This window comes from Trichoplusia ni, chromosome 2 (genome assembly GCF_003590095.1).
Source record: "Trichoplusia ni isolate ovarian cell line Hi5 chromosome 2, tn1, whole genome shotgun sequence".
NCBI classification, from domain to species: Eukaryota; Metazoa; Arthropoda; class Insecta; order Lepidoptera; family Noctuidae; genus Trichoplusia; species Trichoplusia ni.
Genome location: NC_039479.1, coordinates 7236625 through 7260528, shown reverse-complemented (window position 1 = coordinate 7260528; position 23904 = coordinate 7236625). Strand labels below are relative to the sequence as shown.

The following is a 23904-nucleotide window of genomic DNA, read 5'->3' as shown; positions in this document are numbered from 1 at the left end:
CTTCTTTTTCTTAATATTATTACGTCATTTGTTTGTTGTTGATTTCTCAGTAAGAGCTTTTGGTAGAACAAATAACATAGGTACCTTGAAATTGTTCGTTCATTACTCATTCGCGAAAAACAAACAGTGTCGTGAAAATAAGACTTAGAGGAAAAACAATAACGAAAGTAATAGCAATTTGTAACATTTGAAGACGGATCTATAAGACAAGGTAGCAATTTGTTAAACTTCGGAATATGTTGGATAAGAGTCTCGTAGGTGCACAAATTTATTTCTTCCTTGTCAGCAGTATTAAAAGATTATGAATTTCATTACAGGATCAAAGATTGGCAGCATAAAAATAGGAAAACAATGAACTTTTAAATGTCATTTATTTCAATACACATTTATTTACACAACAAAGTACGTACTTACGTGAGCAAAAAAAACTTATTTTCTTTATTCTTTTACTCTTACCCATACTTCAAGTTTCATATTAAGCGTGGGCAGGCATTTTTCTAAAACATTGGGGTTACGTATACCATTATTTTTATATCTCTAATACTAAATTAAGTGTCATTTTTCGATCAACCCACATTAAAATAGCACAAAGAAAACAAAAATATTTCATGAAAAATACCAGGTAACGTTTTTGTCCCGAATATATCTCCCTTCATTATGACACAAAAGAGGTATAAAGTAGGTATTAGCTTACAAAGACGACGACCTTATATCACGTCTTTATACAAGTAACTGACGGCGATTTATGCCTTAGGCCATAAAGTAAGCGGATTAAGTTGCTATAACGCATGACACTAAGAAGTTTTTATGTGCAGTGTGACGTAAACAGAGGATTTCAGTCGATGGTATCAATACATTTTGAACATGGAACAGTAGATACTTCTTTTAAAAAATGCAGACTAATAAAATTCTGAAAAAGGTATCAGTTTCATTCACTTTTAAATGAAAAAAACTATACCCTTGATTGAGCGAGCAACAGAAGAAGCTTTAGGAACAACTTAGTCATTAATATCAAAAGTGTTAACATCAAAACTCTTCATATTAATAAGACACACTTGTATAAATATCCTTGGTTCCAAAAATTTAAAACATTGAATCTTAATTTAAAATTAAAATGACAATAGCACGTCATAACAGACTCTCTACAACTCGTTTTCGTTTTAAAAATCGAATATTATTTTGTTCTTCTGCGTCAGTTGTCGATGCATGTCATCCTTGTAAATATTTACGTCTGCGCTCAAGTTTATGAGTGGCCAGTAGCCGGCTGAGAGTTCAACCACATTTAAAAACGTGATGCAATGAAATGTATGGGTTCTGATTTGTTCCATTGAGAGTATTTCTTTCACAAATTTTCTTTTTTTTTTCTTTTCATGTTGGGAAAGTTTACGGGCATTTTTAATCCGTTCCTCATTCAATAGATGGCGCTCTTCAACAATCAAAGTTTTTAAACTATTTTTTTGTCCTACTCATGTATTTCTTCTAGGTCCGCTGATCCTAAGGCCACAAATCACTATATATTATTATTATTGCTTCGTCACGTTGTATAAAAGGTCGTCTACGAATTTGTCAATGTATGACACTACACGTGTTTGCTATAGATGTATTTATAACTAGTTTTACCCCTGGCGTCGATCGCGTGGAATTCGTGTGTAAAAAGTGTTAATGTTCGCTCTGGGTTTCATTTGCTTAAATGTGTAGAGGGATTTTTCATTTCGGGTTAAAATATTACCTATTACTGTATTTTTTTATTAAATTGTTAATGCATAGATATGTTACAGGATTCTGATTGATGTTTTTATGGGTTAACTATATGGGAGGGCTCACATAAGTGTAGATAATAATATAATTAAATTAATACCAATTGGATTAATTTGAATACTATAAAATAACTAAGAATGGGTTATGGAACTTGTAGAGAAGCATTGACAGTTGGAAAACTGTTCACTGAAAAACTTAAGCGCAAATTCAGGCTAAGCAATTGGCGTTGTTTTCAGAGACTTAATCACTTACTAGGTATAAATAACATTATCACACTGTGTGTAGCAAATGAATAACAAAAAAGTCTTTCGTTCAATAATAAGATTAAAAATAAATAAGGAATGTATTTACTCGCTTTTGTGTTCGAAATACCTCTTTGACAACAATACTTATGGCTAAAAATAGGTACATATTTGTGACTTATTTTTAGGGGAATAAGGACTGTCAAGATATATCTGAAAAACCTATTTAAAAAAAGTTAAAAAGTAAAGTTAAGTTCATGTAAATTGTTCAGGTGAGACCATATCATACCTTGTACTATCTAAAAGATATCACATTTATTGTAGAGCCAAGTATCTTAATCTACATTCCCTAGGGCCTTAGATCTCTAGATTCTAGTTACACGTTCTAAGTTAAGTTTGAGATGTTAGGTAACATCTTATGCCCTGAGCGAAGACCTTATAGAGCAGCTGCGGAAGAGTCTGCTACCCTGGTATAGAGAGCTATCAAGCTAGCAAAATACTTTATTAAAATTTTGGTAGGAATACAGGTCTAATAGACCTGGGCCCCAATTCTGCTATTTACAATGGCCGATGAATGAATGACAATTGGATTAAATTTGAAATTATTCCTATACTCTTCAGCATTTTGCGAACACAATTGAGTTGTGACCCTTGAGTGTATCGTACCTTTAATTACTGAATTTCCAATTATTCATTTTTAAATAGCAGAATTGGGGCCCTGTATTAGTACAATTTCAGTGCAGAATAGCGTTGATGGACTGGACTACTATCTGATTACATCAACTCTAGTTACAACTTAAAATATTCTTCTACACACTCCAAGAGACAACTCGACATAAAATGTATTACATGCTGACAAATGTCTCGATTTTAGCGGCAAACCTGCTAATGTGTCATGATGATAGCATCACAGTATGTACTGCGTCCTCTTTAAGCGGTATTCTTGATATCGTGCAACCGAGAAGACGCTATGTACTGCGTGTACCAGAGTATAGGCATCTCGCTTCCTCACCCGCAAAGGTACTATTTTAAGAGCTTATAGCAAGACATGATACTTTCGCATAAATCACATAGATAAGTAAGGATTAATGGGAGCTCCTTTATTAGTCAACAGTGTGATAAGGTACTTTTACATGTTTTTATTGCCAAACGATTTAATCTTAAGATACTACTCGTGTTACTTTGGTAAACAGGTTCTGTATGTATCGTGTCATGTTTTTTTATATGTCTAGAGGCCTATTTCGTCTCGTTGAGTAATTGAAGTAAGAACATTTTGACGGCTGTTCCTTAAGAATTAATGTTAGGTTAGGAGTATTTCTTTTACAATACGCCTTTTGCGAATATTGTGTAAAATTAATGTCATTGTCTAAATAACGAAAGATACAATAGAAAAAAAAATATTGCCCATCAGCTGATCTTAATATTACCTTTGTTATAACAACACTCGACTAACGATAGTATCTGTAATTAGAGATGAGAATTACAAGACGCAAGAATAATTTCATTCATGATATAACATAACACAGTAGTCCATAGCTCATTAAAATAATAATGACCAATCAGATAAAGTTAATAAATCAAAATTGTTACATTGTATAAACAAAACAATAGATGTACTGAGCAAATAGTTTTGGCTCATGTAACGGAAGTGGGTCGGCCCAACAAAACGGTCACTAAGCATTTTCTTTGTGTAAGGTTCCACACGATTTTGCACGCATACATTAATTTGCCGGCTTCCTTACAGCGACACTTTTATAGTCACTATTAAATGAATGTGCGTGAAATGTTCCGAAATACTGGCATAATGTGTGGCCAGTACCTTCCTACGTTGACTTCATTTAAGGCATACATAATTACCAAAATTTTTACTACTTTCAAAATTCGTTGCTTGTAGCTCGTTCGCGAAATATCGTTTATTGCTATAGAATCATGAAACATAATATACCGACCTCTATTTTTATTTCATCTGATTCCATTTTTAAACTGCTGCAATCCCATTTGGAACAATCCTTTGATATAAAATCCGAGTGTAATCGAATCGCTACAAAAATAACACAAGACCTACATTTCATAGTCAAACGATCGAGTGTTGTTCAATAAACTTTGAATATTTCATCGCAAACTGAATTCACTTGAATGTGAAACTCGGTATAGCACAGCTTATCGATTAGACATGAGGCGAGCACAACACTGTGTTGTCCAGACCTCGGTGTAAATGAACGAGAGATTGACGCAGCATCCTTTCTCGATTAAAATGCATATCGATAATCTAACATCTCTCGAGTGACCACCCAAGTGACATCGGAATATTTATGTGTTGAAGTGCGATGTAAGCGTAGGAGTGCGTAGGCAGGACAATGTAAACGTTTTGATTGAACACCTGGATGCATTTTCAAAGTCAAATGCAAGAATATCAAGGATTATGTTATGAATGTTTTGGTTCGTGTTAAATGCTGTTCTACTTCATATTTATTTGGTACTGGCTTCCGGTACTTAGATAAAATGTGCGCATACGCAACTATGTAACATGGAAATACGTGTTGGTGTATGTGTGTTGCGTGTTTTGATTGACGATGCTGTGTGATGTTGTGAGAAGATTCATCAGCGTAGTCTTTTCGAACTATGTCGGTGTCCAGTCTAACCGGGTGCAGCTAAGCAACAGTGTTTTACAAGGAACGACTGCCTATCTGACCTACTCAACACCCAGTTACCTAGGCAACAAGATACTCCTTAGCAGGACTGGTTGTTAAACTTTCTCATATTTTCACACAGCCGGGACACCCATCCACTAATCAACCTTGCGTTGCTTAACCTGTGAATGCCTGTGATCGAACTCATAAGCGCGTTATCTCGCTTCCACACTCCTACTTCACTCTCTTCACAGTTCTGCTTCTACTTATCCAGTACTCAGTAATATCGTCCACTTTCATTTAATAGCAACCACATCGTGTTTGAAAACGTTAAACACGTTGTTAATGAGCCGCGTTGCTCCGGCGCAGCCCGCTCGCTGATTTCTCTGCCGCCGTAAACACAGGGCTGGCAGGAATAGGAAAACAGGTGATAATAACTACTATTATACTTATCTTGAAGTTCAATTTTCTAGTGAAAGTTAGTGCATTTGTATGTAGATAGGAATTGATATTATAGACCCTTTATGAAACCTTATTTCACCAGTAATAGTATACTCAGCTCGCTTTATAGGGATAAGTGTTGTATATTACAGGACATTCTAATTCCCAGGGGTAGGGAAACCATAGGCAAAAATGCGAGGAAAATCTCTAACAGGGAAGCCAAATCGCAGCTTTAGTAGGTCGGGGATTGTGTTATCTGGACAAATGATGCGGAAGTAATTGATGAAGGTGGCAGCCCTATGTCGCGGCAAGGGGTGAGCGTCAAGATCGCGCGCGCATTCCTCGCGACGCGGCGGTACCGCGGTGGCGCGGCGCGGCGCGGTGGCGGCGAAGCGCATTTCTCTCTGATCTATGCGCAAGCGCAGTCAGGGAATGCATGGCGCTGCGAGTTTGTACAATATATTACAGAGATAACGCACCAATGCTGCAATGTAGGGTGTTTGTGTATTCTTCAAAATAAAAGAATAATGAGATTTCCTGAGGAAAAGTATAGCCTACATTGTTGTAAGGAATACTGTTTAGGGAAGTTTTGTAAATAATAATGACGCTGGTCTAATATGAGCCGCTGGGTAAGTAAAGGTATTTCCATAATTATAGAAAATGTTTGATCAATTATCTATAAGCTGTTGCGGAATAATTATTCCAGATTTAGTTTTTTATCAAATTTTCCACACATTAATTTTCTACTCCTTAAAACTGAAGTGATATGCAAAATTGAGTAGAAAGCTTTTTCATAAAATTAACACCGCGGTAAAATAAATAAAAAATTGTCTAATCTAATCTTTCCGTCAAACACTGTTATGGTTTTGTTAGAAAAACCCAGTTGCATAGATAAATGTGAATTCCTATGAGATATTCTGTGAATGCATTGACTAAGAATAGAGAGGTGAATAAGCGATGTTTTATTCATATATAGACACGGTGGCGACATGTAAAGGGTATTTGTAAACGGTTCGGATTATAAAGCCGTATGGATACCTATTAAATGAATTCGGTATATTGTCATGATTAGGGAGTATATGTTTAACTACTACAGATAGTACTGGAGTAAGTTTTAACAGAAAGTACGACTGTATTAATAATGCTTAAATATGTATGTTTCCAATGTCATCTGGTTATGTGTTTGCCATAGTTACTGACGCGACACCTTTATACCAAGAGGGTTACATATATTCGTGTTTTATTATAACTATCTATGTATTTTATTTGGGCAATTGAGGAATATTGTGACTGGTATGATTTGTCAAGGTATTCATAACCTAAAATATACAATTTGACAACTCCAGGATATAAAGAAATAGATTTAAAGTAAATTAAAACAACACGATGAGATACTATTATTATCCAGCAACTTTCCCGTGAAGATATGGTGATAAATACAACGACATCAAAAAAAGAATTTCTAAATCGGATCCCACACATGAACCAAAATCGGAGTTACAAATACATCTGCCTACACCCAAATAGTTTATACGGGGACATGTATGTTTGACGGAAGTACGTAGGCAGGCATGTTGGCACCCGATAACACTATCTTACTGTGTCAACGACCTATTGCCCACTATTGGAAGTGTAAGCAATCAGAACTACTTATCATCTTGTCTTTTAAGGAAACCCTTTAGTTATAAAAGGGTTTACTATTAATATTATTAAAATAACTAGTTGTTGCCCACGACTTCGTCTGCGTGGTTAGAAGATATAAGTTATGACTTTTTCTTCGCTCCTATTAGTCGCGGCGAGATGGTATATAGCTTAAAACCTTCCTCGATTAATGGTCTATTCAATACAATTTGAACCAGCAGTTCCTGAGATAAGCGCGTTCAAACAAACAAAAAACTCTTCAGCTTTATATATTGGTATAGATATATACAAAAGCAATCACACGGCTGGACCGATTCCGCTAATTCTTTTTTTTGGTGTATTTGTGAAGGTTGTTATTGCCAAGAAAAGGTATTTTTATTGTTATTAAATAAAAAAATGCGTGGTAAATTAGAAAATTTAAGCATACTTAATCACCATATTAAGTAATCCTGACTTTTGTTACGATAGTAATTTGTTGGATCCATCACTGTCCCCAATAATATATAGGCACCGGGAACGGGACCTACGTATTCACGCGGGTGAAATCACAGGGCACAGTTAGTTATGAGATAACGTCTTGTTTTATAAGAGAAAATGTACACGAATTTTGCTTGGAAACACGATGATGTGGCGTTTTATATGGAGTAATAAATTACGTGGAAATTGTTAATGAGCTGGTGATATTCGAAACATTTGATTGATGAGTTACTGAGTTAGCGTTGGTATTCTTAAGGAATATTAGTGTGAGTGCATCGGTTATTCGTACAGTTGCGGAGTTAAGTCTGTTTAAGTATTTTCTTGTATTAAGCTGGCAAGTATTTTGCGCGATGTAGGAGAAACATGCACGTGGCTTTAGCCAGTAAAAGTCCAGCTTAATCTTTCGCCATCCCTAAAGCGAAGAAAGACCAAGGGTTCATAAAAAATGGCATTGGCAATCGTTTTGAATTTAATTAAAATATTAATTTGCATAAAAATGTTCAAACGTAAAAAAATTAAAGGAATATCTTTCACCATTCTATAGATTTAAAGAACAGGTATCAATTTTATACATACCCAAACATTTGTCATTCCAAACATTAACTCATATTAAAGATAAATATCCAATAAATTCAGTAAATATCATTCAAAAGCAATAACAATTGAATTCGATAACAATTATTATATTATGTTGTTCATGGATGAAAGCTATGATGGAATCCTCTATTAAAATTGTTACAAGTTTTAGTCAGCTGTTTTTTGTTCTTGCCGTTCATAGGCCTACCACCGTCTCTTAAAGTAGGACTAGGTATGGAAGCGAGAGAGCACACTTTAAGCCGTAGAGCGTTATCTCTGTCTGTCATTGTTTCGGTTCGGAAGTTGGCCCTCTAGCGGCAATGTGCGTAAATTATAAATGGGTGTCGGGAACGCGGGTGTCCTTTACCTAACTTTAGCCCAGCAGTGTACAGCATACTGCAATGTGTGACATTCACAGAAAGATGAATATGCATAAACGAGTGAATAAAAACTGTTGGTTTTTAGTGTCGACGTGTGACTTGTTTATAGCACTGAAAACTGTACAGTTTGTACACGTCCTAAATTTGTGGTAGTAAACTTTGTTTAGTTTAAGTCTTACAGGCTGTTTTTTACATTTTGTTATTTGTCGCTTTTGTCTCACTAATATTGCTTGATAACATATTACTAAGATAAAGTGAGACCTTAGACTAAGAAAATAAAATAAAATGTGATGATGTGATGATAAAAATATCATGAATGCAATAAAAACGTTTAACCTTTGAGCTTAAAGATATTGAACTTTGGACTTTATTCCTTCTAGGTAAGGAATATAGTTGAAGATTTGAAGTATACCGTGATCATATCAAGGAGAAAGTTCTGGTCTTAAAGATATTTCTATACGGTTAATCGAATAAATTAAGGCTTTATTTAAAAAAGTTTAAAATTCTTGCTTGTTTCATTATCATGGAAGATTTAGACAGTCAAAATATTCTAGCCTTTGAAGCAGCTGTTGTGAAAGCAAGGTGGCGTATTGCACAGCGAATAGTGGCGTCTTGCTTCCACAACAAGCACAATCGGTCTTAGTTGAAGAATTGTGTCTTTTAAAATGTAGATAATAATATAACACGTAATTTTTCTTTTAAAGCCTTCGTCACACTGGCCTGTCATTCTAGTAACAAACGATTGCTGCCCGGAGAGTAGAATAGACATAGAGCCGTCCGCGGCCTGCCTTCTTGGCAATGTGCCTCTCATCAGACATGTCTGACTTTTCCGATGCAGAAGATCAGCAAAGGAATTCCCACCAAGTGTGACAAGGGCCTAAGTCTTAAACAATATCTACATCAGTAAATTGAAATAGAGCAGACAGGTGCTACGATTTCCTATAATGGCGCGAGAGTTTGAGGCTGTATACCTCGGGGTGTTCACGTTTTGCGCGATACAACGCCCGTATAAATATAGTCGTGAAAGTTCTGACATCCCTATTGATTTAGTGGTAATATCAAACGTGCTGTGATACCGTTTAGCTGGCGATTATGCGGTTGTGTTGGTTGGTGTTGATGTAAATATTATGTTTATGGTTTATAGGGTGTATGGCTGCTGTTGTTTAGATTTTAGTTTTAAGATTATATATAGGGATAGAATTGTAATAAAGAGAGTAAAGAAAATAGTGCTTATACATGGTCATCTATCACATTTATGACCTTAATTTTTGATCGGTAACTAAAATTTCAACTTTCTAGCTTTTACGGAACCTGTGATACAGTTTAGTGAAATACAGATTAACGGAATGCAGAACCTTAGGGTTCGGTTTTTACCCTTTGGGTAAGATTTAGAGTTCTACAATGAACTTACTAAGTTAAATTTATTCATTCATATTTTGTTAACTTATATCTAGTGATTGTATAACTTAATAATGTCTTTTTAAGTTAGTGAGTGTAACGTATTTATAGCATAAATATTACGGACATAAAAAAAAAACATTACCTCTAAAATCTGCAAATGAAATCACCAAAAAAGGTTACTATTCAACAAAACGCCCACGCAAAATCAATTCCGTTAGTTATTTATACATTTTAACTGATAACTCGATACTGCGGAAAATGGCTCCGTTTACACGACTTCACAAAGGTTTTCTGAAAATATATGGTCGTGGGCGGCATGTAAATAATTGTTGGTTATCATCGAATAAGGTTTTAATAACCTTATTCGTATACTGTTTACTTTGTAACACAGTTTGTCGGTCAAAGTGTAGAAACGGACCACCTAATATTTAATCAATCGACACTAATATTATAAAGAGGAATGTTTTGTTTGTTTGCTTGACACGAAAAGGCTTCGAAACTACTTGAACGATTTGAGAACTTCTTTCACTGTTGTGAAGCTACATTATCCCCGGTGAAAATATGTTATAATTTATTTCCCATAAGACAATTGTGATATTCTAACCCGAGTAGCGGGCAACAGCTAGTACTTTAATATTGTAATTTTGGAAGCGAGACAGCGCGCTACAGAGCCTATAGCGCCATCTCTTTTTTACAACCTTATTGTTTAAGATCATATTGATATAATGTTATAAATGAACGTAATAAAAAGTTTTTAACTGACTTGTAAAAAAACATGCAAATTCAAATCAATTTTAAGTTTTAGATGGTTATAAAGCGCTCTACAAATAGGGGACCTTAAGAGTTTTCTTTTAGAATTAATTTTGTGACGCTTAACTTATGCAAGACTCGGCATTGGCTTGGGGAAAAGTTATTAAAAATAAAGTATTTTAAACAAACTCCTTTCGCTGAATTTGTGTTTTGTTTTATCTTTTGGTAGCTATGATAAACTTCTTGAGTTTTGACATATTACAGACGATGTTTTTTCAGTTTAAAATTCATTATATTATTTCAAAATTATCTTTGAGTTATCTTATCTAGATTTTTATGGTTTCCCGTTTCCATAGCTCAAGAATACAAGCAAGATTTAATATGATAGACAGACTGACGGTCTAAGTAATTATATTAGTGTCTACTTGTACGGAACCGTAATAAAGCCCAGTCGCGTTTACTAGTTAAACATGTCCGCCCACACCGCGACTGATTTATAAATGAGCTAATTAATTACGAGATTTTAGTTATTTATTATCGTCTGTTTTTCAAGACGTTAAAACTGATTAATATTCTAAGGATATTGTGGTATACTGATGGAAAATGTGGAATTATAAGATGAGCAAAAAATTGTTTTTATAACAACTATCGTGAGACTGATTCATTATTAAATGATGTAACGGTTTACTCACGCGTATTTATCGGGGTAGCCCGACTAGTTTCGGACCCAACCGGAGTCCTTAATCATGAGCAGACGCGGCGGGATCGCGAGTCGAACTAGTCGGGCTACCCCGATAAATACGCGTGAGAAAACCGTTACATCATTTGATAAAAAAATGTTGTCATTTTTTTCTGTATTTTGTTAATTATTTTCATATAGGTAATACTGTATTCATTTTACACTGGGGCTAATTTAAAGTCCAATTACAAAATATATGATTTATTTAAGAGCGTGTGTACAGGTGACATGACAGCTAGTTAAACGGAAAAGAATTTGAATGAATGACACAATGGCCGCGGTGACCGGTGAATGGTGTACGAAATACGCTTGGTAAAATATTCTTATTAAGTTGTCGCTAACCAATGCATTTAAATTTGAGGCGTGAGGCAATAGCCGCAACAAATATTATCGGGATAAAGGAAACAAATCAGTTTTTTACAAACACAAATTAATCGATGTTATTGATTTGTTTAAAGTTATTAAGGTAGGATTAACTAAATACTATATTTACTACAATTTATTTCCACGATTTATGCGGATAACGTAACTACATTGAAAAAAAAAAAAAACTAAACGAAAAGTCTAATACTCAAAACCGTGTGATTACGTTCGTAAAAAAAATCTCTCCTTCTCATTACTCTAATATACAACAAGACACTCGATCTTCTTTAAAAGTTTATCTAAAAAAAGTAAAAATATTATACAACAATGAAAATATCGGCCAGAGAGCTGAAAGTAATACTTGAATAGACTCGCCACAAAGCTTATAACAGCTTGTCGCGTCCCATAATAGCTGAATAACATAGGACGGGAAAGCACACCTTTTACATGTCAGTCTAAATGTACACTGACATGCCTTAAGGACGAGCTACGCTGACGTTTGTAATAACGGACCGAGGCAAGGCAACCAGCCTTTATTCTCACAAAACGAGCTACAGGAAAACAAACTCTAATGTTTGATACATAAAGTCCATATCTAAATAACAAGTGAAGATTACAATGTGAACTAATCACCAGAAGTGAAATTAACTAGACAGAAAATTGAGGTAAATAGTCGATAGCAAATTGGTATTGGAAAGTGATTATTAAATTATTAAATGGTTTGCAATAGAGTGAAAATCTTCATTTACGTACTACATCTGTATCTGCAGCTGGTTTTCATTGGCTGTATAAGTTTTTATTTATCAAGGCACATGTTTTAAGCATTTTTAAGTTCTATCTATTTAACCAGCAACGTCTTAGTCAGGCTGTTGCTTGGGTGAAAGCAAGACTCGGCGTAAAGCGACGTCATTCTTTTTCAACTGCGGCTGTCAACTTTAAAAAGTGGTAATAATATATGTAAGTAATCATTTATTTAACTTTTCTGAGGGTTTACTACCATTGTCCATCTGTCACCGTGAAACACCATCAACAAAATCACGTTATTTTAATACCATCACCAAAACGTATCATTACCGAATACCGAACAGTATAAAAATCTATAGAAATAGCTTTCAATAAACCTCATTTTATACCTCATATGTATATGAACTAAGGCAAAGGGATATATACACCTACATTCTGTACATACAATATAGTTTCTAGTTAATGCGAGGGTGAGTCAGGGCTTTCCGTAATTATATAGGTGTACCTAGTAACATTAGGTCGATGTCTTCAAGTAATTTTGATTTACAATCGTTTCTTGAACTTTCTTTTATTGATTTTATCGTTCCACGCTCTTTTTATTGATAGGCTTTTGTTTGTCGTAGCAAAAATGTTTTGTAAGTGAATTTGGACTGTTTGGTTTATCTATCTGTGGCATCGTAGCTTCGAAATGGGTGAATCGAAATTGATGTATTGTATTTTGTTAAAGCGGGTCCTTTCTTCTTTAAAAATTGGTTTCTGCTAGTCATAGACCGGGATAAATGAAAAGGTGTAGGTTAGGGTACCTTTGGAAATCTAATGATTTTGAAACTTTTACTTTACTGTTTTTATACATTTTTCAATAAATCTTTCGCTTTCAAGAGAATGTAAATGGGTTTTTTTAGTTTTAATATTTATCTATTATTTTTGGGCAAGTGTTCTCGTATTTATTTGACGCAAGTCTTTATCAAATTTTGAACTCTTCTAAGCGAGATTTATTAACACTTATATTTATGACTATGAAACTATAATTACTGAAATGATTATGAAAAGCTTGATAGGTGTATCTAACGGAATAGAAGAGCTATTATAGTTGCTTGCTGTTAATAATATTGCTATTATGTATTTTGCAAAAGCGAGCTATCCAGTATCTAGTTTAGCTGAATAAGTTTATTAAAATTATAATAAAAGACGTAAAATATTTTGCTTTATCGCTTAGCTTTGAAGTTTCTGTCATCATCAAGCAAACTATATTTTTGTATAGATAATATGATTAAGTTGAAATTCTTGTCGTCATTAGCAGATATATTTACTTAACAGTTGAATTGAGTCCTTAAAAAAACTAATATAATAATATTAAAAACAAAAGAGTTAGAGTTAGTAGAAGACGAAGCATAAAAAAATAACTATGCTATATATATATATATATATATATATATATTGCGAGTACGTTAGTCAATTTCAAAGCGCTCTGCTGATACTAGCCTTGTGTAATGACATGGTTGTTTTTACGAGTTTCTTTATAGCCGCCTAGCATTAAGTAGATTTCTTATTACTTCCGATACTTACACTGAAAATGACTAAAGATTGCTCTCGTAAAAACTGTCAGTACGATTTAAGTACTGGTTTTAGAAAACTTTTTCTCTGAACGAAATATATTTCTCGTTTACTTGGTTAACTGGCTGGATTCATAAATAGAGTTTCAACAGCTTCGATTGGGCTTATTTCTCTTTAAATAAGAGGAAATTCATTTTTTGTTTAAAAAATTTACAAGGAGACTTGACTTATTTAGTCGGTACTGTCTTATGCGTCTTCAGACTTTTGACTGGGACACTGTCCTACAATATAACGGCCATTATCTTAACACGAAGGCTCGACCCCTGCAGTGAAACACGAATGAGCAAATAACCCCAAGATTCCAGATTAGATAGGTAACTATTCCATTCATTTTCCGGAATGGTCGAACTGAATCGTATGTGATTTGTTCACTACAAGTAATGTTTCCTATATCTTCTTCTGTTTAAACGAGCAGGCTTCCATATTTTCGATAGTCGAATATCGAATTTGACAGTTTTTTTGTGTTAAAACTTACCACTGGAGGCGTTTTCGGAGGCGAACAGCGGGGCGGCGTTGTAATCTGCAACAAATAATAATTCAAGGTCAATATAACATTCACCTTGCAGACGTCGATAGTTCGATTTCTCACGTGTTAAAGTTTCTCGATTTTTTATTTAATCATGATTTATTGTATCTTCAGTAATGAAGTCCGATAATGGCCGCTCTTGCATGCTTAATTTTTCTATGAAGGTTTTATATTTTTTGACGGCAATTTTATACTGCTGTTTTAACAAAGCCTGTACTGTAATCATGCTAAATCTATTTTATTATTTTCCTTTTATTTTTAAATAATATGAAACACACTAATACCAGATGCAAAACAGCGAAAAGGACATTAGGGAGTCGTACTCATAAATCATCCCTATTCGGGCATTCGAGCAGACATTTCCATTTCTCGATAACTTTGCATCAGATCTACCCATATGTCCTTAACATCGTTAGCTATCGATAACATGATTTGAATATTGTTTTGACATTCACACGCGCCTACAGCCTCTCACCGCTTTGGGCCGCCCCCATCCCGCCTTCTTCGTGACGCGGCCTGCACAACCAACGAGCTCAAAATGAAAACAGTTTGTCTATCTATCGATAAAGAGTTGTAAATACGTCGGTTACACTCTATTTACTTTAAAGGCTGCAAATTATATCGAGTTTGTTTCACGTTTCATGCGAGAAGGTTGATTTTTGCACAAGGTTTGAAATGTTTATAATAAAACTTTATATAAATAACACTGACAGTATACGTCCCGTAATATTAATGATGAAAAAGAAGTTCTATCGTTATATTGAATAATAAAATATAAAGGCAAATATAAAGTTTCGCAATTTGTATCTTTGTTACACAGTAGGACCAAACAAAATTAAATTTGTTTGTATGAAGAAATTCTAAGAAATAATTAGCGAAGAAATCACCCGAAGAAGAAAGAATCCCTTACAAAGACATCTAATGAGTTATAGAAATATTATATTATACTAGCTTTTCGCCCGCGGCTTCGCCCGCGTCGATGTCGATTATATCGCGTTTCCAAGAGAACTCTTCAAAAGTCCGGGATGAAAACTATCCTATGTTCTTTTCAAGGTCAACTCTATCTCGGTACCAAATTTCATTAAAATCAGTTCAGTGGTTTAGACGTGAAAGCGTAACAGACAGACAGACAGAGTTTACTTTCACATTTATAATATAAGTAAGGATGATACTATTATGTAATGGGTTCTCCGATACATAACTGTCATGGGTGCGAGAGACGTATATGGGCAAAGTATTTTGTATTCACTACGTTGCTACATTCTTTAGATCATGATTCATTTTCTATACATGTATACATGTATTTAGATAAACGGGTTTTCCTGATGTTCTGTTGTTTGTTAGGAAAATAGATTACATTTGTGACACGTGATAATAAGAGGTTCAATATGACTCTTCCTTATTTTTTTTCGTATGGTTGATGTTCTTGGTGTCAAAGTTTTTAAGCCACACCAATGAAGTCTAAACAGATTCATGCTCTGAATATTCATGTCCTGCAATATTCGCAGGACTTTGTACATTTTCATTGACAATAAATATTTTTTTCTATAAGTTAATGGACTATTATTATCGTTTTTCAGCTTTAAAACTATTTAACAGTCAAATTATTCATTTCGTTTGGAATTTTTCTACAATATCTTTCGTCACCTAAAACATTAATTACACTACCTATTCACAATACTTCAAGCTTATATTGGGAATCGTTATGAATCGAAACTAGAGTAGTTATTTGTAAACAAGATGATAAAATCCTGTCTGTTAGAGGCAAACCGACTGTAGGCGTCACCGGACGCTTTTATTACCGGAAAGGCATAGATTGGAAGACAGCTTTGCTGAAATTCCGTATTTAGTTCAGACCGTCTACCACTCGCTTTAGTAATATTGTGGCTGTGGAAAAGAGGCAGCGCTCTATGCCGTGTAATGCGCTATCTCGCTCCCATTACTATTACTTTAGACGTGGTAGGTGTTATATTGTATACTTGATTTAATTAATTAATTAATTTATTACTTTATTGCACATAAATACACACTGGGACACTATGTTCTTGGTAAGTTCGTGTTCATGTTACATAGTATACTAGTGGTTAGTGACCCTTGCTGCTGTAAAGGCGGTCGTGGGTTTGATTCCGATCCCGGGATAAAGGTTTGTGTGATGAGCGTGATCATTTGCTGTCTGGTTTTAATTTATCTAACTATGAACGTATTTAGAAATTTATGTGTCTTGTCATCATAATACAAGCTTTGCTTACTTTGTGTCTAGATGGCGTTTGTGTCTCTTTGTGATAGTGTTGGTAAAAAATACAGTACCAAACCAAATTTACTTTCTATTAAATTTGTATTCCTAAACCAGGTATTTTTTTTACAAAAATAATATCTAATTACGTAGGTAAATATTAATATACTCGTGTTAATGGATTGACAATAATAAATCGTTCTGCAAACAAACATTTTGACCTTATCAGAACGTATAAAAAAGCAATACATTATTGTAACAACAAATGTTCATGTATTATTCAGTTACTTTATTTATTGGAACTTGATCCCTTTCTTATTAATCCATCGCTTCTATGTCAGGCCCCGAACAATTAACAGCTAAATAGGAAGTGTCGATACGAAGGCCGTGGGGTAAACGACACTCGTGTACCGATTACACAACTGTTGCCAACACCACTTAACTCTGACCCAAGACCCCCAAAGAAACGTATACCACTTCTTATGCGTACAGAGGTTTAATTAAAATGGACGCTAGATACAATCAATTAGGGTCCGCCGGCTTGTATTGTGTAGGTCATAAAGTGTGCGATTATTTACGATGGACAACTAGGTATCAAAAGTATTCATTTCTTTAGAAAAAATTCTGAGTAATCATAATAAGCTCAGATGAATTTCAAAAAAAGGGACATAATATATATAATATGCTTTTGAGCTAGAACAATGATTCACAAAACAGTACAATATCTTCGTCTTTTATCATAATCATATCATATTAGTGGTCAGAAATATACCCCCTTTTTCTGCCGCAGTCAGGTAAAAGGTCTTCAAATATATGATTGTAATTGTATTAGAAGAAATGTTTCCAATATTTAGATATTAAGTAGATACGTTTTTTCTTTGACATTTGGATGGAAAACTGACCTTAATTAGGTTAAAATCCTGACAATGAATAAATATATACCACTCTGTATAACGATCGTATTTTAACTATGAGAAAGTTAGAATTATTATCGACGCAGAGTTATTTCCAATTAAGGGGTAATGGTTTAATTTATTTGAACTCGATTGCCACAAATTGGTTTCGATGAAACCATAGCGAATAGACATTATTGAACGTTCATACGAAACTAGAACATAGAATAAAATATGATTGAATAAGGATTTTTAATCAAAATTATATTGATTCTTAAATATAGAGAAACGAGAAGTAGAAAGACCTAAATCACCTGTGGAAATTTTTAACAGTCTAGCTATCACGGTTCATGAGTTACAGCCTGGTGACAGACAGGCGAAGAGACGGAGAGTAGAATAGTAAAAAATCAAAATTGGTATGAATAATGACGATATTAAAATTTCAACGCAAATACTATCCGGGTACAGGCAACTGTTGCCACTTTTTACACTTCAAATTGAATATAAATTAACTAATCTCGATCGACTTAATTCACAGTAATTAAGTAGCGCTGAAAATACTAAAGACCCCCCTGAAATGTCACTTTGACAGCTACGTCATTTAGTTTTCATAGGAGGCGTGAACGTTCGACGTCCAACCGAGGGGTCGTCGACCAAATAGTTTGAATACATGCCAAGGTACCGGCATTAACGATCCGTTAACGATTTGGTGACAGTTACTCAGACTGATGAATGAATAAAAAAATGAAAATTGAACGACTTTGTGATTGAATTCGTTATGATATACCGTTGTATATTGTAGTTGGGAGGTGATAACAGAGTATCAAGATTTTGTTTAGTGTGTTGATTACAAACCAGTTTAAATTGTGAATTTTGATTTTAGTGTTCAAGTTTATTAAAAAAGAGAGAAATTAATGATTTTGGTCATTAATTTCTCTCTTTTTTAATAACGAACGGCTTAAATGTAAGATCTAGATATCGAAAAAATATTTACAGGAAACTCAGAATACCAGAAATGTTTTCTAGTACATTTTTACTATGAAAACCAGCCATCACCGCTTACCTATCACTAGATTAGATAAAGTTGACATACATAATTGATTATAAAAATAGTAGCGCACCAAAATGCCAGATTGCTAACCTTTTCATTGTAATTTTGGCGTGTGGCAATATGTCAAAGTAAAGGTGACGTTTCCGGGTCATTAAGAGTTTTAAATACTTGACGTACCGTAATTATAGCCGTATTAAAGTTTATTAGACAGGGTCGCAGGGATAAGCGCCATGCCGTCTACTGAAACCTACCTAATGATTGTTTGATTGCGCAGTTCGCTGTTGCTATGCATACATTACAATATAATGACTACGTTTCATAAATAATGGAATAACGAACGCAACGTGTAGTTACAGTTTTAACAGCCAATTATAAGAAAGTATAAGTAATAAAAGCGATGAGGAATCAGTATCGCTGTGACATACTGATCGAGTATTCAGTTGTTTCGCCGGCTGCTATATAGCAGTCTACATCAGCCGCATGCAAATGTATTATGTATGAACTACACACCCACACCAGCGCAAACTTTAACACACATATAAAGGCCACGTTTACCGAACATTATTCTAATACAGGTTCCACGCACACTCGCGCGCGTGCCACGGTGTGCGTAGGTCCGCGGCCTCTTTACGTACCTAACTATAAGTTAGTGTAGCCTCAAAATGTAATATTATGTGAACAGTGATATTGTTATCTGTTCTCGTAATTTGAATTGTTTCTCGCTGAGGCCTGAAATAGTTTGCGTCTGTTTATTTATAGGCGATCATTTAAACAGGTTTTGAATTGACATTTGGAGGACTTGATGGTAGTGTTAATTGTTCTGAGAACTTTTCTTAGATTGCTAACTAAGCAGTAAACAAAAAGTAGGTATTTCGTGTTTACTGAGCAAATTTTTATTCCAGCTATTTGCACATATTGTAATCGCTATTACGTCAAGCAAACATAAAACGTTTCTTTTAACTCCAGCAAAACATTCAAAGTCGCTTCGGTCAAATAAAAATATTCTAAACAAGGTGACTTCCCTTAGCACGAAAGTGGCTATTCAATAAATCTCTGACACAAGGCGACACCAGCCCAGCCAACCCGACCGACACAAAAGGTACTAAAACTAGTTATTTACGTGAAAATAAAATTTTATAACGTCTGACACAAAGGTAGAAAACATATGCATTTTAAGTACTCCTTCGTGTTATCTTTTAATGACTCTACAATTTTACTAGGTATTTAGTTTGACTTATTACAATTGGGATTGTACTTTATCCTGATTCCCGACCTATGTCACTGCAACGTTCGGCGCGTTAGTATGGCCGACTGACCGTACGCGTTGTACGCGGTGTACACAGTGCATCAGCGCATGTACACGGACGCACACGCACAGCCCGCGCCCCTATGTATTCATTACGATTCCCCAGTCCCCTTATGTAAGAGGTTAGGGCTTGCGCGAACTAACCTAGGCATTAACTGATTGTTTTGACGGCAATGGTGGGTTAGGCTTCGCGTTTTTATGGTCTGTGCGTTTCAAATGAGTCATGTACTCGTAGGTAAGTAATGGAATGGTTTAGTTGTTATTAGCTCTTATAGATGATGAATGAAAAATTAACTGAACTGGAGTACAGTACGGTAACAGAACAAATAAAGTAGAAGTTACAATTATTTGTAGAGCTTGTATACTATTTTCGAAAGGAGTGCTGTTCGATGTAAATAGATAAGAATAATAAGTCAATAATAAAATTTTAAGGAATAGTACCGCAATTTAAGGTTCATTCATAAGTACTACCCTATGCGTCTGTGAGTCACTATTTCACTAACCCTTTTAAACCAGCACTATAAGATTCACTGCCAAAAATCTATACAACCTTCCATAACAACAACACTTAATTGTATCAAACAAGATCACAAATCAATACCAGTCTATACAGGCGTATTTGTCTAGACCAGACACCCCCTACCCGGCCCTCAATGCAATTGCTGTATGCTCAATTTGATACACGCGCCCTTGGGAGCTAGGCAGCCCTGAATATAAGGAGGAGAGGGGAGTCCTGACCATGCACAACCGACCGTCGCGTTCGCCCGGCCTATATTTAGCGATGCATTTCACTGTACAAGCATGTTTACTGAACGACGAAGCTACGTATTAAGCTTTATTACTTCAAACGCGAATGCGTGTTTCCTCTTATTTTGAAGCTCGATTTCAGTTGCTTTTGAAGTAAATTTTGTAATTATGTATGGTTCGCGGTTTTGTCTTAGTAACTGTTGCTAACTTTAATACAAGTTTTACAAACTGACCTTTGAAGTTAGGTTGGTAGATGTTTGTTTTATTGTCATAAGAGAAATATTGGTTGCAGAATAGACGAGAGCTTAATTGAAGGTTGTCTGTTTTTGCCTTGGCTGCCGCAGTAAAAAGTGTCGAGTCAGCGAGTCTATAACGAGAGTATCTGCCGGATGCAGCGAGCTGTATCGTCTAGGGGAGGCATTTTAATGCAACCCTTTTTCAGCAGTCGCAGCTTTTACGAAAATTCACCGCTACGTTTGTTTTTCCATTTACCAAATAGACAGATCAAAATTTCTCAATTTTTTTTCAGAAACTCATTGATAGTGAAAATATTTCATTCGATTACTTCATTTGTTCAGAACGGTTGGAATTTGGAAAATTATTTAACGTCTTGGGTTATCTAGGTTGATAAAAGATTTATGAAACTGACAGGGTATATTCTCTAGTTAAACAGACGATTTGAACGTTAGAGTAAAAAAAAACGATTACAACAACGATCTGAAGAATAACACGAATGTATCTATGTATGTTCCTGTTGCTAAATATCTCTTACAAACATATTTTGCTATTCCGCAGTACCGATGGTCGGTCTGAAGATAAATTACAGTTAGTAACGTTATCAATTAAACGCTTGAATATTAATGTGTGGCCCTCCAGACATATGCTTATAATAGATGTGTCTATTATAGGAATTTATACTTAGATAAATCTGTCCAATATTGCTACGGTAGTATGTATAAGTGTGATAGTGTATTTGTATTTAACTGCATTGGAAAACAAAATTATGTAGCGATCCTTTTGGATAGATAGATTGGATAGAGAGATAATTTCCAAAAAAAATCGGAAACGTGTTTTTATCGTGTGAATATAAATATAACATGATACTGTAAGTAGAACTCTTGTGTGATTTGTAAGTACACTTGTTACTGAAAAGTTACGTCACTAGCCCTTACTTCCATAAATCTCATCATTTTTTATGCGTTTTACCTTCGTAATAAAACAAATAATAGTCTGATCCCAATAGATTAAAAAAAAAACCCATAAAAAATATATTTTTTTATCAATCTATACTCAACTGTTGCTCGAATTCTATTATTATTAATAAACAAAAATTAAGCTCTCCCTAACAGTCAATTTTAGATCGCACCTATTCAATAGCAACCCTCTTTCGCTTCCCAGACTTATTAAAAAAAAACAAGTGAGCAATTTGTTTAACAACCAGCAATCAGGGCAAGTGTGCAATCCCTTATTCGTAAAGCAAACAAATAATTCTAGAAACCCTACAAACTCATACAGCAGAAAATTACCTGCAGCTAATAAACATAAATTAGGATATTTCTATACAATGTGACATGGGTAGATTGTGAAGTAAATGTTGGTCAGTGGTTTGCTGATTACAAGTTACAATTTTATAGAACAAGGCACCTTCCAAGGTCTCTCACAGTAACTGTCGCTGTTGTGGAAGCGAGACCCCACTATATGCATTGTATCGCACTGTCTCCTTCGCACATTGTAATGGTCTTGCTTTAAAAGGTAATTGCAGGCTCCTAAGGGGACATTTTATAGCAAGGATGTCATAGCTACGCCCATTTCCGTCTCAGTCAAGAGAAGTTTTTAACATGTTTTTCGTAAATGTAAACTTAGTTTCAGTTGCAACTTAATGTGAATGTAATGTATGCAATTAGGTATTATGTTTTTACGAGAACAGGATGTATGTTAACTATTTCATTCCATCAATCTAAACTTTGTTGATTTATTTAATTTAATTTTATATTTCCATGTGTCTCTATCCTGTCCCTTCTCTTTCACTTCCTTATGTTGCCACTTTTTCCTCTTTCCTTGGTCTATGTACTTCCTTCTTTAATTTCCTCTGCCTCTTAGAACCTCTATCTGCCCTTCTATTATATTAGTATATACACGTATTTAAAAAGAATTATCCCCACAATGTTGGCCGCACAGCTCTACAGTAAAATTCCTTGTCTGATTCTTGGCTAGACATTTATCTAGGCTAGTCACAGATATCGGAATTTTTCAACCTTGTCTCAACATGACCTATATTCTAAATTTGTATTTGTTTGCTTTAAGTGTCCGTATGTAATGTAAAATACATTTAAGAATTTGATGAAATGAAACACATTTTCGGTATCGCTCGAATAGTTTTACACTCAGCAGTATAAAAAGTCGAATAATATATGAATCCAACTACACAACCATGTTGAACAAAAAGTTTTTTTTAACAAGAATACCAGCCTGTAATTGTGTCACTGCCCGGCAAATTTTACTTCCCACACAAAGGAAGATTGGCGATATATCACCAAACTTGATTACTGCAGATTGGAGATTCTGATACATTATTATTTTATTGAATAGTTTATGTGAACACAAGATAAATGGAAAATGAAAGAAAAGATATATAGCAGACCCATGAATCATTTAGTACCGTTCGTCACCTGATCAAAAAATACAAAACAATGAAACACTATTAGGGCTTCAAAGTGTTCGCACTCCCTTAAATAACGTGCTAAACTTGATGTCCTTTATTCGCGGTGACTTTCAAACATAAGACCGTAAACAACATTATCATTAAAGACTCTCCCTCTAGCTTCTCCATTTCATTATTGCAACAATAGTGTGTATCATGTGTTTACGCTATTTAAGCTAGTACTGAATGGTTATAAAAAATAGTAGCTTGGTTCCAAAAAGAGAATCATGAAATTTAAATTCTAATTACGACTCTACATTTATGACAAATTGATAGGGTGTCAGCTTAGTGTGTAATTGTGTGTTAACTCCCTAATGACTTTTTATTTCATAACATATTGCATGCAATAATAGAGGAAGCATTAGAATTATCGGCGTCGAGCACTCTACGCTAGACGGGCGTCTATAATATCATCGTACAATAGGCTTGCGTGCTTCGGGCTGCGGCTATCTGTAATGGCCGCTCGTCACCTCGAGAGGTGTCATCGCGCGTGTAAGAGGACCCCCCCCCCCGGAACCCCCTTTATTCACCCCCCCTTTCCTCTTCGGCCGTGCCAGACCTTCGGCTCGCTTTCAGCCCTCAGGCTTCAAGATATACATGCACACGCCGGTACACTTGGGAAGCGAACATTATTTATTTCAATAGATAACATTATTCGTGTTGGCACGTAACCATCAGTGTTGGACTCATG

General features: G+C 34.9%; 1 protein-coding gene across 2 annotated transcripts in view; it reads right to left on the bottom strand.

Annotated features, from left to right (window-relative positions):
* The window catches only part of LOC113505730 (ecdysone receptor-like), a 129660-nt gene that overhangs the window by 93106 nt on the left and 12650 nt on the right, over nucleotides 1-23904 (bottom strand). For both annotated transcript variants that reach the window (XM_026888541.1, XM_026888548.1), the window contains exon 2: nucleotides 14232-14276. The gene's annotated coding sequence lies outside the window, so the exon portion shown is untranslated. The remainder of the gene's footprint in view (nucleotides 1-14231; nucleotides 14277-23904) is intronic.